General features: G+C 47.6%; 1 protein-coding gene and 1 long non-coding RNA gene across 2 annotated transcripts in view; one reads left to right on the plus strand and one right to left on the minus strand.

Annotated features, from left to right (window-relative positions):
• Nucleotides 1-8,427: 8,427 nt before the first annotated feature.
• On the minus strand, nt 8,428-9,718 carry LOC107312118. Its single transcript, XR_001554402.2, has 2 exons — nt 9,445-9,718; nt 8,428-9,214 (listed from the first exon to the last, which is right to left on the minus strand). It is a non-coding gene; the product is annotated as an uncharacterized LOC107312118 (long non-coding RNA).
• Nucleotides 9,719-9,781: 63 nt separating this feature from the next.
• ELOVL5 (ELOVL fatty acid elongase 5) overlaps nt 9,782-14,195 on the plus strand; it is a 28,019-nt gene continuing 23,605 nt past the window's right edge. The window contains exon 1 of the mRNA XM_015859247.2: nt 9,782-9,891. The gene's annotated coding sequence lies outside the window, so the exon portion shown is untranslated. The remainder of the gene's footprint in view (nt 9,892-14,195) is intronic.

The following is a 14,195-nucleotide window of genomic DNA, read 5'->3' on the forward strand; positions in this document are numbered from 1 at the left end:
CCTCCCCATTAAAACATGCCTTGCAGTACCTCAGAGTGCAGCTTGCAATGGCACATCCTGAGGCAAGAGGCAGCCCTGACTCACAGCCTGGAAAACAGCATCACTGCCTGGCAAGGGCTGGGCCCAGCCCACACCTGATGTGCACCATCCCTTGGGAGCAAACTGTGCTGGAAGTGCTGCTTGTTTCATTCTCCTCCTGTGCCGTGCATAACCCAGTGAGCTTGGCGAGGGCTACCTGCTTCAACTTTGCTCTGATGCTCTTGGAAAAGGGGTGTCTTGTCCCATCTGCTGTCATAGATCTCTGTGGAAATAATACGTGCTTCTGAGCCCTGATGCCAGATCCAAAACTGTGGGGCTGCATTTGATAATGTTTTGATTTTGATAAGAGTTTTAAGTCAGTAATGAAAAGCAAAGGACAGCTGGGAATGCCTGAGTTGAAACCTAGGTGAGAATCTATATGTACTGAAGCAGGCACCAAAACGTATCTCACAGCTTTAGTGGGATTCCTCTGGATTTGAAGCTCTCTGAGCAAAATCAGAGCTGGGCTGGTGGGCTGGCACTTGGGAATCGTCAGCAATAGGGTGATTACAGCTTGGCGAATGAGCCTTTGTCAACTGAATCTAAAGAAGTGCCTGAGGCAATGTTCCCGGTCTTGTCAAGGAGTTTTAAAATGACGTGTTCTATTTGCACACTGGTGTGTTTTGCCATTCAGCTGCTGAGCTCTGACTTCTTAGCAAGGCAGGGTGACTGCTCTCCAGTCCGGGTCTGTGCTATCTGGAATTTCACTGCTCTGTTTCTGTACAGAATGCAGAAGTATTGTTCGGTAATTAAAACTGGACTGAATGCAGTTTGTTTGGTTGTTTTTTTTTCCTTTGTGAGAAATTACATCAGATAAAATGGCATTTAAAAAGGGAACATAAAAAACATAAGGTTGTTAATAGCTTTTACCCGGTGATGTAATTAGTCATGACCCAAGAACAGTTTGCCACATGAAATCCAATCTAAATCAGTGTGAGGCTCATTCCTTCTGCTGTAAAAATCAATGGCAATTTCAGAAGTTGGGACCTGTTGCTGTGAAGATCTAAACCAGATCAGTCTCTCTTGTGTCTCTTCCTTGTTACAAATGAAATAAGCAAACCTACGCCATGTTAAGCTTCGTTCAGCTTATATAAATGTTGTTAACTATAATTCCAAAACTACTCCACTCTTTTGCTATAGGTGATTAGCTATAACTGTGGCTGCTTTCTAGTCCCCTGGGTGTTAAGTTCGTCTTCTAGATAGGCACTGAGGGACATGCTTAGTGCTCATGGTGGTTGATGCTCTTAGAGGTCTTTTCTGACCTTGCTGACACTGATTTCTCTGCAGTAGTTGTGGTCACTTCCTAAGAACATCATCTTTGCTTCCCTTTCTGAGCCTTCTTTCTTGGTTCTGTGTGTGTGCTTTTAGGTATAGGATGTTGTGCTGTGATCTCAAACCAGGAATCGTGTTTTACAAAGTGAAGTTACACACATTTGTTCATTTTGAGAGCCTGTGTTTTGCCTGCAGATTCATGACAAAATCCATTCTACACACTATAGAGTGCAGTAGTGTAGTAAGAAACACTGATTAATGTGATTGTTAAACACAGGAACAAAGATGCGGTGCTAACATACAGATGGCAGAGCTCAAAGCCTTCCAGTGCCTGTGTAGCCCTCTGTGTTGGCCCTGGAACAACCGCCCCTAAAACCCTGGTTGTGGGAATGCTGAGCTTCCTCCCCACAGCCATCACCACACGTGGGATAACATGACAGAGACTTTCCAGTTGGTCCTGCAGACATTAGGGCTGGGGAAAGGGCAGAAGAAAGGCAAGCACTGTGCCTTGAAATAAACACAGGATCTAAGTATAACAAAGCTATCTGCTGGAAGCAGCGGGGCAGCTAACAGCCCTGCCCTCGGTCATGGCCCATGGGAGCTGTGCAGAGAGGAAGCAGGACTTCACTGTACCAGACACAGCGCAGGAACATCCAGGATTAGAGCCCTGTGGCTTCAGGCACTCACAGGGCCACATGTCACAGGCCCGAGTGTCAGGACTGTATTATTATTAAACAAAATGCACTTTCCTACTATCCTTTAAAGAAAACAACCTTATATAATCAAAAGGGTGAGTTATGCTGAGTTTGCTTGTAGTTCTAACCCTAATAGACTTGATGCTGTTGCCATTATTAGACAAGCCTTTACCATGTGGGTGGAAGCCGAAAACCAGCCAAGAGTGAAGAGACAAATAAGAAACTATTTGAAGAATGGGGATTTCAAACGAGAGCCTTTGATGATTAATGTACTGCTGCTGCAGTCGTGAGAACTGGGCCAGAAGTCGAAACTCTGAGCTGCCTTTCCTGTGGGGTTAGTGCTGCAGCCAGAGTTGGAGCAAAGCTGTGATGTTTATAGAAAGAGACACAGTCAATGATCCATACAAGAGATGTAACAAGGCAACTACCTTGTCAAAATGACACGAGGAGGAGCAGCTTATAGCAAAAACAAATAGGCTTTGGCGATGCTTTTTTCCCTCATGAAAGTAGGTCGAAGTAAGCAAGATATATTGGAGCTGGTGGTGTATTGTTTGGCAGCAGATCAAAGAGAGGACCTTGCTCACACTGTTCAGTGTGTGCACCTGCTACGTGCAAAAGGTAAAGGATGAGTGGTGTGGAGCCTGCACAGAATAAAGGGAGGAATTGCTTATTCCTCCTGAGTCACTGAGGATGCTCTGCACACCGTGGAAGAAACATATTCAGGGAGTGTGTGCAAAAGTGCTGTATAAAATAATAAAGTCCTGATATTTAATGCTGGTGGAGGTCCACATGTAAAGGAATTACTTTAAGAAACACACTCCATTCAGCTTCTCTTGGTATACAACAGAAAGACAACAGAGCTGTTTACAAAGACCATTCATGCGTGGTTAAGTCCACACAGAAATCTCCGTTCAAGTGAAAGGTGAGGTGGGTGTGAGGATAACCTGTGCTCAGCTACAGCTTCAAAGTGGTTGTTCTCAGCAGCCACTGCATCCGAAATGTAGTGCATTTCACCAATAAGTTGGAGATCAGACAATTCTTAACTCATCTAATTATAGCACGTTTGCTGTGATACTGTGATGAAGAGCACTGAGGCACTCTCATATATATGAGCTTCTGGTGCCAAGATGGGCTGTTAGCAGCTGTAAGTGCTCTTGTTATACACACTGCTAATTTAGGTGTAGTTTAAATATATGTAAGGGCTCGAGCACCTAAGTGAGTCCCTGCAGGCAAACAAGTTCCTGTGCATGAACAGTAGCTAGAAGCCTGGCCCACAGTGAGAGCACCGCGTGCCAGCTTCAACCTGTGAAGAGTTATGCTAATATACTTCATTTCTCACTTCCAACAGGAAATAAGAGCACAAACAGTTTATTTCCACAGCTGAAATGAAGCCTGGCAACTCACTGAAGGGCAGGAACGAAGAGATTCTGAATTCTAGCTGTGTCCCTCTGTCCCCATGAAGCCCTCCCAGAGACTAAGGGGTCTGAGGACATCCCAGCACAGTGATTCCCACCCCAGGCCGGATGCAGCAGGGAATGAGCCACAGCAACTGCTCAGAAACATTTGGTCCTTCACCGTGTTTCACTGAAACACAGGATGACACAGAGGCCTTTGGGCAGGAACTTAGCAAGAGCTGAAGGTTTATGAAATCTGGGATCGCGGAGCTGAAGGAAAGTAAACCTAACAATACTTAATATCTTTCTTACTTAAAAACAAAGCAAAGCAGCCTGAAAGTCAGAGAAACAACCTCCTGCCAGCCTACAGCTTTGTCACACTCTGGGAGATAATCACACATCACACGAGTTATTTGCCTTGCAGTACTGCAACACTCAAATCAACTGCCAGTTCCAGTGTATCTGGGCTTCTTCAGGCGGCTTCTCAGAGCACAGCAAAGGACTTGTGGTTTCTGTTTCAAAACACAGGAACAATCTGAGGTTGGATATATGCCCTTACAGCTCTCCATTTTAGGACAAGTCAGTGCATGGAATTACTCTGATAATGCATTAAAAAGATAGTAGGCCAATAATACTGAATCTCCAGCTTTTGAATGAGGAAAAGCCAGTTACAAGAACTGCATACAATAGAGAATTTCTTTAGAATTGATCAGATAAGAACTTAGTATATGCACTTAGCTAGTTTTGCATTCTAAAGTGGTCAAACAGACAAGGGGTAAGGAAGGGATGAATAGCCAGTGTTATCTACCTCAATGTCATATCCAGTATTGTTCACATCTGGAAAATAAAAGCAGTACTGACTCCTAGGAGACAGGAAAACAAACCATCCCTCCTCCTGTCACTGCCCCAGGCAGGAGGGTAGGACTAGATTGATAGTCTTCAAAGGTCCCTTCCAACCCAAGGTATTCTATGATTCATTCTATGATTCCCAAGGAAATCCAAACTAGTTCTCATTAATAACAGGTATACTTACACCAAAGTTTCCCCTGTACAAAAGTTGATGTGCATTTGTGGCATTATCTCTCACCAGAGATTATTCAGTAATGTACTGCTGGCAGTTTGCTGTCAGGGAATGTGCCCAGGGTCTTACTGCAGGGCAACGGGGTTTGTGAAGGGCTTGGAAAATCAACTCTATGAGGAGAGGCTGAGGGAGCTGGGACTGTTTAGTCTGGGGAAAAGGAGGCTGAGGGGAGACATTATCACTCTCTTCCAGTATCTGAAAGGTGCTTACAGGGAGTGTGGGGCAGGTCTCTTCTCACTGGTGACAAGTGACAGGATGAGGAAAAATGGCCTCAAGTTGAGCCAAGGTAAGTTTAGGTTGGATGTTAGGAAACACTTATTTACAGAAAGGGTAGTTAGGTACTGGAATAGGCTCCCCAGGGAGGTGTGAGTCACCATCCCTGGATGTGTTTAAGAGCGCATTTGGATGTGGTGCTCAGGGATATGAATTTAGCAGAGGGTTTTTAGAGTTAGGGTACTGGTTAGGCTGCGGTTGGACTTGATGATCTTTGAGGTCTTTTCCAACCTGGGTAATTCTATGACTCTATGATTCTCCACTCTTTGGGGTGGTTCACTTTTCAGAATTCCAGTGTGAACCCTCTGAAGTCCACCTCTGAATTCCAACAAGGAATGACAACAATTCAGATTTATATGTGTGCTTTTAGATAAGTCAGAGTACTTACAAACACACTTTTCCCTGCCTCTTTTGCACTGAGATGGTACAATTTGCTCTTAGCTCTAGGCAGTGGGTCCGTGTTTTCTCTCAACAATAGAATTTATCTCAAACAGTTTACAGTGGCTGTGATTAAAGGGAAGTGGATAGGGAGCATGGCAAACAAACAGGATCACGTCCCTCTCAGAGGTACAGTCACTGTTGTTTTCCATTTGAGTTTATGTGGGAGCACACCTGATTGCCCATGCACTCTGTACAGTAAGCAGGACAGATTATCCAGGAATAAGGAGTGAATGTTTGGAGACCTTTGATGAACTGCCTTTTTGAAAGCAGGAAAATAACCCATTCCTTGGGGCTTGGGGTCAGATAGGTGCGTTGTATGGTAAATGATCCACTACCTGCATTGACCTTATCTCAGCAGTGAGGACAAGCCAGTTCTCCTTCTCATTCTCTTATTCTCTGTTCTTCACTCTTTCATTCCTTTACTTCCTATGGAAAGCTGTGCCTCTGACTGCCATTTATAATGCAGGACCAAGCGGTTCAGGATGACATGTAGGCACTACCCGCACAGCTAGCTGAGTATGTGTGCGTGCCTTTTGGTTAAGTGATTGCTATTTTCCTTGTGTTTTATCTTCCTGACTCTTGTAATTACCTGCTCCTTTATTATTTGCTCATCAGAAACACCTTTAATGTCTCCTATGGACAGTGGCAGCCATCTAGCAGTGCCACAAGGGGAAAACAGCCAGTATACAGTGGCAAGATCCACAGGGCTCAATATTTTCTAAGCTCGGGGCAGTCGAAGCTTAGCAGCCAACTGACGACACCAAAGAAAAATGCATGTATTTCAAGTAACTAAGATAAGCAACATTGACAAGAGTGGATCTTCACCAGTTTTTCCCTCTGACATGAAGCACTGTGAGAAAGAAAAGCACACTATCAGCAACAGCATAGAAACCTTTCCAATTCTTTAATGCATGTGCTGTTTGGCTGGAAATCAGCACATGGCTATCGCAGGACACCATCTGTTCTGCCTCTGGGGTAAGCCTGGCCCTTAAAATACATCACAGGTTTGCTGAGTTGATACAGTCCTAGAGAATAATCATTTACCTACAGCACTGAACACTGAAGGGGGAGATATAAGAAGAGGAGGTGCAAGAAAGTAACTGCTGTTAATATGAAATGTATGATATTGGGTTAGAAACACATGGGCAGTGCCCTGCCTGCAGTTTTGCATGGGAGAGTTTTGCCCTTGATGGCAGAAAGCAAAAGCACTCTCAAAAGTTAGAGCAGTTGGTAACGTCATCATCCCTCGCAATAGAGTCAGTGTGTTCACACCAGCTCTGTGCTGAAGTCTCAAACCCACAGCTTCACCCTGCCTCTTCTCATAGCACCTGCCAAGTACAGAACTGCCAAGAAAGGCCTGTCCGGAAGACTTCTGCATAACACTCAAGTAATCAAAAGACTTAGATGAAGTTTTACCAACAGCGTAAATCATTTGTGCATTGCACGGGAGAAGAAACTGCCATATTCTGATCAGAGAGATGCTGAAATTCCAAGCCTGGTACTTCAGTCCGGCGTTTAAGTGAGTAATCATACCCCACTTATCTCACTGATAAAGAACATGGGACTGCCACAGTCAGCCTGGACCGAAGCCAAAGCAAACTCAAGCAGAACTGAGGATCTGTGTTGAGATGACTGTCACAAATGATGGCTGTTCATTCAGATCAAGAAAAAAATTGGATTAATTTGTTTCAAATCACAGTACAGACCTATTCATTACAGTGTGCATGATGAACCACTGCTAAATATGCATAACATGGACATCTAGATAATCCCTACTGTCCAGGGAGGTGGTGGAGTCACTGACCCTGGGGGTGTTCAAGGAAAGACTGGATGTTGTATTGAGGGACATGGTTTAGTGGGAGCCATTAGTAATAGGTGAACGGTTGGAATGGATGATCTTTTAGGTCTTTTCCAACCTTGGTGATTCTATGATTCTATGGTTTTAGAGAAGATCTGGTTCCTCACCTCCCCCAGCCACCAGGAAAAGAAAAGTAATAAAATAAACTGTAGGCTCATTTCCCTGCAATGCACACTGCCATCGCTTTGTCCAGGCTAATTGCAAGCAAAACACTAATGGACTTTCTACTCCAAGCTCTTTGTGCTGTGCTAGAGCTCACCAACTCTCAGTTCTACTTAGGGCTGCTCCAGCTGTTGCCCTCCTATCTGCATTCTCAAGCACTAACGGCCATTTAGCCTGCTCTCTTTACTTATCATTGCACAAGGAGCAAGTTGGTTTAGTGAGGACAGCTGTGTCTGCTGCAGATACCCAGGATGGGCCACTCACGGCTCAGCATTCTGCCTCTTCTCTCAGGATTATGATAGACCTGAGACACACATAAACCCCCTGGTCGGGGACCTCTGAATAAGTTATCTAAACACAGGGCAGAATCTGCATGATGCCTGTCCTTTCTGTCTGAATCCTTGATAATGTTTAATTGTCCCTCTTCTGAACTCCAGCCTCATCGATCCCGCTCTGATAACGGGGTCTGTGAAGTCCATCCTGAGCAAACACATTGACAGCATTTCCATCAGCACTCAGCAGTGAGGCCAATGGTGTTGTCTTCACATGTGAAAAACCTGCAGATCTTCTAACAAAACACTTAGGAATCCAAGACGCAGTACACACACAGCCCAAGAAGACACTGTCCTGCCCTTAACTGCTCGCTAAATGCTCGCTGATAAAACTGCCCAGCAAATTGAAAGCTCTGAAGATAAACATGAACAAACAACCCCTGTGTTTACTTAGTTCTCCTGACAGGGTTATTCTGAAACAAAGCTTCCTATGCCATGACCTCGTTCTCATTTTCTGACTGATAAGAGCACAAGAACTTTAGAGAGGTCAGGTGAGGAAATGAAGCAGCAGATCGGGGAGCTGGTGCCGTCCTGGCAATGCCTGCATTCCCCAGCTTCACCTTCCCTCCTGTGCTGGCCATATCTCAGGCAGGAAGAAAGGAACTGTCTCCCACGCAGGGTAGCGCTCACCTTCCAATAACTACCAGCCCTTGTGTTGGCATTTCCTGTGCTCTGCTTCATCCCTTCTCGCATCTGAAGTTGCAGAGGCTGTTATTTATTTTTAAACTACCAGATTGAGTCTTAATTATTTAAGCATCTTCCAGATATAGCAAGCTGTTTTGGCTGTGAAAGTAACACTGGGTGCAAATCCTACCGCATCAATAAACCATGGAAACAAATGTGTGCACCTGTTGGGAAGCAACTTTATTTAAAGCACATTTAAAAGTCGAGTTCAGATTTACAGGCCTGAAAAGACCTAACATTGGTCACATTTCAATAAGCACATGGCATTTAATCCCATTGACTTAGTTAGGAGCGAGATGGCTTCATCTCCCCTGAAACCAGAAGGAATGCCTCTGTGACACCCAAAATGAAAGGGGCTCTGTTCCGTCAGAGAGAAAGGGAAATGGGAAACTTGGGCTTCAAAAGCAAGAACTGTACATTCTTAGTAACTAGGCTCAAGAAATGAGGTAACACAACATGATGGTGTAGCCACAATGTCCAGTTTGGAGAAAGAATTTTTTTATGTCCCAGTCTTAAATAAGGGTGTTTTTTTTTCTGCTCACAAAAGGCAAACAAACAGTTAAAACGTTCCCTGACAGAACAGAGTATCAGATTAGGGAACTGTTTGCGCACTGAAGTCAAACCAGGCCAACCCTACATGCAACATGTTGCATAGGCTAAATGGCCATGGACATAGGACCAGTGAATTACTACACAAGCTAGCAAGGTTAGCTGTCATTTGCGTTGCTGATAGCTCCATCTGTACGGCCTTTTCTTACAGCCAGAGGGAAAAAGATCCTTACTCATCCAGCTCTGTATAAATTGCTGACTGTGCAGTTCAGTGCTGCCTGCTGAGCAATAATCTTTGATCCTGAATACAGCTCCCCCGGTTGCCTATTACGGGCTGTCTGCACCCAGTGGATGCGTGGAAGAATCTGGGGTAGGTTCTGCACTGTGTGTGCTGCCTGTTGGAGAGAAGCCAAAGAGAATATGTTAGGAGTCCTTCCTCAGACATCCGACGCTATCAGGACAGGCCGAGAATATATATCTAAATTACACAGCAAAATCAGGGTTTTATTATATGATCGAGATAAGATCTCACCTTATTTACTACACACACCACTTCCATTCAAATACATTATTATGTTGCAAAGCCCTTTATTCCACACATAGCATCCAGATCAACAGAACCTACCTGTGACCTTTAATTTAGGCTCGCGGCTCACCTCATTATGGCAGTCTTTAATTACATTATCCCATCTTGTTTTTCACTAGGATGGAAAATGCTCACTTAATGAGCAGCCTCTCGATATTTTGTTTAATCCTCAGCAGTGGGTGTGGAGCCTCAACTCGTTGGACACAGCTGGAGGTGCTGGACACTCCACACCCACCAGGCCAACCCCGACACCCACAAAATGGCGGCTCCCACCGCAACCAAAGCCTTCTCCGGCCATGACGTCATACCAACCCCCCCCCACTTCTCCACCCGCACCATCGTTACGTCACGATCAGCCCACGGGGGGCGGGTCCGTGGGAGGACACGAGGCGGTGGAGCCCCGCCGCTCCGCCCTCACCCCCGCCCCCCGTCGCCCCGCAGCGTGCCACAGCCGGACGGTGCCGCCGCCGCCCGCAGCGCCGTCAGGTAGGGCCGCCGGGTGGGGTGCGGCTGTGCGAGAGCGGGAGGAGGACGAGGAGGAGGAGTAGGAAGGGCGCGGGGTGGGCTCTGTGTCTGCGGCTGGGCTGGGGTCGGCAGTTGTGTGGGGGGCTGCGGGCGGCGGGGGCTGAGCCGGGGTTTTTCGCCCCCAAATCGCCTGTCGCTTCCCGACAAGCATGATGCAATCCGGCATTGCCATGGATACTGCAGCTCCGCGACCACCCCCCCCCCCCCGGCCCACAGCTCCTCTGTGGTGCGTGTGGGGAGGGGGGGGCGGATAAAAAAGGGAATTGAGAACCAAAACAAAGCAAAACGTGGAATCGGGAGCGTTGGCGGCGGAGCTAACGGGAACGGCCGGGCCGCGGGGGCGGCGTCCGCGCTTTGTGCCCCGCGGAAGTGGATGGGAGCATCCCGAGCTCCGTGCGGGGCGGGGGGGGAATGGAGGGGTCGGGTGGGACGGGAGCGGGAGGCGGCCACGTGCCGGGGGAGCTGCTCTAAAGTTGGCCGTGCCGCCGCGCTCCGTCTCGACACTGTGGGGCCGTGTGGGGGGTGGGGGGTGTGGGGGCTGCCTCCGGGGAGCTCCCCGTCCGCACACAAAGGCGGCTGTGCAGGGCCGAGCCGTCCCGCCGGGCACCGCTGCTCGCTCAGCACGACGGGCTCCGGCCGGATGCAGGGGACGGGTCGGTGCATCGCTCCGGCAGCGGGAGGATGGAGCTGCCGGCGGGGCCACGGAGCCGCTGGGTTCCCACGCCTTGTACCGAGCGCCTCTGTGATAAACCCGGGTGGGAGAGCTCGGTCCGGCTGCAGGAGACGGTGAGGAGGGAAAAACAACGGGAGAACAAGGCGCGGGTGCCGCTGTGTTTAGGATGCTTCCGAACAGGAAGTCTCGAAACCGCTCCGTGCGAACGACACCCGCCCTGCAGCTGGAGCCAGGCGGGGGGAGCCGGGGCTGCTCGGCGGGCACGGCCATGAGCAGCAGCTGGGTACGGCAATGCCCAGCCGGCCCCGGGACTGAGGGCTGTGCCGCCGGGATACAGCCAGAGTGAGGGCTGCAGGCAGAGAACGAGGGGGTTTGTTTGTTTTTAATGCCAAGTCGTGAATAGCACCGAAGGGTTCGGTGATCTAACGTAGCTATTCCAGCCTAAGCCTGCCTCGTTCCTTTGCCTGAGGCTTTGTTGGAAAGGTTCGCGGCTCGTGCTGGCTGCTGCCGTGCCCTCTGCCAGGAGCAGCAGCACAAACAGCAGCGGGGCTGTAAGCCCCAGCACACCGCGTTATCGCCCACTGTTCAGGAAGGAAAGCTGGAGCTTCTTGTAAAGCACGCACGTGTCTGGGCTGTAGTGTGCATAATCTGTTGCTGGAGCAGCAGGTAACCAAAGCGTGTTCCAGAACGGGACCATTTTGCCGCCTGGGGTGTCTGTGCTGGCAGGCACAGATGAAGTGTTTCCCTTGAAACTTGCATGCCTGTAGATGGCCGGGCTTGGCGTGCTGGAAATCCCTGCCAGCTTTCTGCACGTGTCAAAGAGAGCAGTGCACCAAGGTTAGCAGTGGTGTTTCCAAATCAAAGATGCCAGCCAACAGGGCTCGTGGGCCCAGGACACGATAAAACATGCCAGAATTGAGGACCTTGTGCTGGATTTCTTGCAGGGTATGAACTATGCAAATAACACACGCTGGAAGCACTTTGGGGTTTGTTTGTGTGGTTTGTTTTGTTCATAATGAGCAAAGGAAATCGTAAGTGAACAAAGCTAAGGGGCATGGCTTTAGGGACATGGTTTAGTGGGTACAGTAGTGATGAGTTGATGGTTGGACTGCATGAGGTCTTTCCCAGCCTTCTATGGTTCTAAGCACCCAGTATTTCAGCGTTCAAAAGCAATCAGAGAGCAGACATGAAGTTAATGTGTCATGGAGCTTTGTCTTGCTAGTTCAGGAGGAGTTGTTCTGTTTGTCCCACTGTGGGCACATTTAAAAAGCAATGACACTTTGGTGTACTGTCATTTACTTTCTGTATCTGCAGTTGATTAAGTATCTTACAATGAAACTCGTGTGTGTCTGTAACACAAATAGAGCATCCTTAGGGGTATGTGGCTGCTGTGCATGCAGTCTGACCGGCCTTTAGGTGTGCTTAGTGCAGTGTTTCAGTGAGTTGTTGTCTTTTAGTTTCTCAGCGAGAATTCCTCAGTGCATTCCTTGCCCTCACAACAGTCAGAGCTGAAATTAAATATTTTGAATTCTCTCATCTCATCTGTTCTTTCCACGCTGACCTTCACTTTATGTTGATGGTAAGAGGCATTCGCTTGGGGAAAATACAGTTAGCAGAACAACAGAAAGATCTGTCTGTCCATTGGAAATAACGCTGTGCGTTTGGTAGGCTCCTGTACAGTAACTTCAATTAAAGCTGCTCATTCTGGTGCAGCTTTTTGGAAAGGCTTTTGAGGGTTCTGATTATTTTTGGGCACAGATGTGACCATTATAGGTTTCCACACTGCTGTGGTGTTCCTCTTTGGGTGGTTACACATGGAAAGCCTTGAGCTGTCGGTGAGCACGTTCTTACTAAGTGCTGTTGTGCTGGTAACTGGTTAAATGCTTGCACATGGCAAACAGGCCTCATGCCTTTACCTTCCTCATTTTTGGGCCACAAATGTTGCAACGTGAAACACTTCTGTGGCTATACAGCTCAAAATAGGCTACAGCAATATGGCGCTGCTCAAATACAAGAGTGATTTGCAAGGCCAAAACAATCCCTGTCCTTGCTGTCTCCTACCTGTCTTGTACTGGTCTCAGCACAGCTTGAAGGAGTGAGTCTCCGGAGCAGCTGGGAGGCATTCCAGCTGTCACCATGCTGTCAGTTTGCTGCCTCTGTGGCAATAAGCCGAGCTGCTCTTGTCTTATGCAGAGTTGTCTGCTGGAGTGGGCAGGGATGGAGAGGCTTCCTCAAAGCTGAAAAGCCTTTGGTTTCACTGCTGAGGGGCAGAAGCGCTTATAATCATGATGGTGTGGGTCAGAAGGGACCTTGAAGACAGTCCCTTTCCAACCCACTTGCCGTGGGCAGGGTTGTCACCCACTAATCAGGCTGCCCAGGTCCTATCCAGCCTGCACTGAACCAGGGAACACTTCTGCAAATGGTGTGCTATCCTGAAGTGTTTCACAGCCTGTTTCCTTTTCAAAGGTCCTGAATTCCGTATGAGATTTGCCAGCTATTTGTATAGGTCATGAGGACACCTCTTTATCCTGGTGCTTTTTGCTGTAAGATTCCCTGAGCAACCAGTTAACTTGCTCATTTTGTCTTCTTAATCACTTCTGTATCTGGAATTGGCCTGATAGATGCGAGTCCTTTTGAGGCTGTTGGCCTCAGCTCTAGCAGTCTCCTGCTTTTACAATGTACCAAATTATATCCTTCCAAACATAACATATGCTTCTGAAAGCTGTATAATAGACTTCAGAAATGGATGCTTACTGCGTGCCGCTCAGACTTCAAAACACTTCACAAATCTGACAGCAGTCCTTGTAATCTCTAGCTGTATTGTCTCGTGCAGTGTAGTCTCTAATTTGTTTTGTGATTCCTAACTGCATTAACAGCACAGATTCCTGCACTTCAAAGGATTTATGCGTGCTAGCATCACAAACAGTTTTTCCCTTAGAGATTGCATACGTTTGCCCACACCCAAGTAAATCAAGAGAATGAGTAAGGAATTGTGTAGCACTTAGGCTGCTTGAAATCTTGCTTCCAGTTCAATTGCTTTTCTTTGTGTGCAAATAAACGCTCAAATCAGACCAATGCTGCCTTGAATCTTCTTGTCGACGTACATCTATAGTTGCAGTGGACTCTATGCAGTGACTCTATTGGGACTGATTTGATTTCCCAAAATGTACTGCCATGGTTTCTCTGTTTGTATTTTGGTGTTTGGGATGCGTTATTGTGCAGGGTAAATAAGAGCGCAAGAACAAACTTGCCCGAAGTATGTGACCTGCGAATGCTCTCCCCGTGCAGCCAACGTGCTACAGAACTATTTCATTTCCTCGCTGGGATGGTTGACTCACGCAAAGCACAAAGCACCAAGCGCTGAGGAAGCACCACGGCAGCTCAGTGAATTCCCTTACCAGGTGCAGCACTCTCCAGATGTGTGTTGCTCAGTGGAGCTGTCACTTCTCCAAGAACAAATGAATCACGCTCCTAATGCTGAACTCGCTGTTGTAAACTAGGGTAGGGTCTGAGCATCCCAGTGCAGCTGGATATTTTGCATGCCTGCGTTAAAGCATTATTAGCTACGTAAGTTATGCTGCGGTGATTCCTT

The sequence above is a fragment of the Coturnix japonica genome, chromosome 3, assembly GCF_001577835.2.
Source record: "Coturnix japonica isolate 7356 chromosome 3, Coturnix japonica 2.1, whole genome shotgun sequence".
Taxonomy (NCBI): Eukaryota; Metazoa; Chordata; class Aves; order Galliformes; family Phasianidae; genus Coturnix; species Coturnix japonica.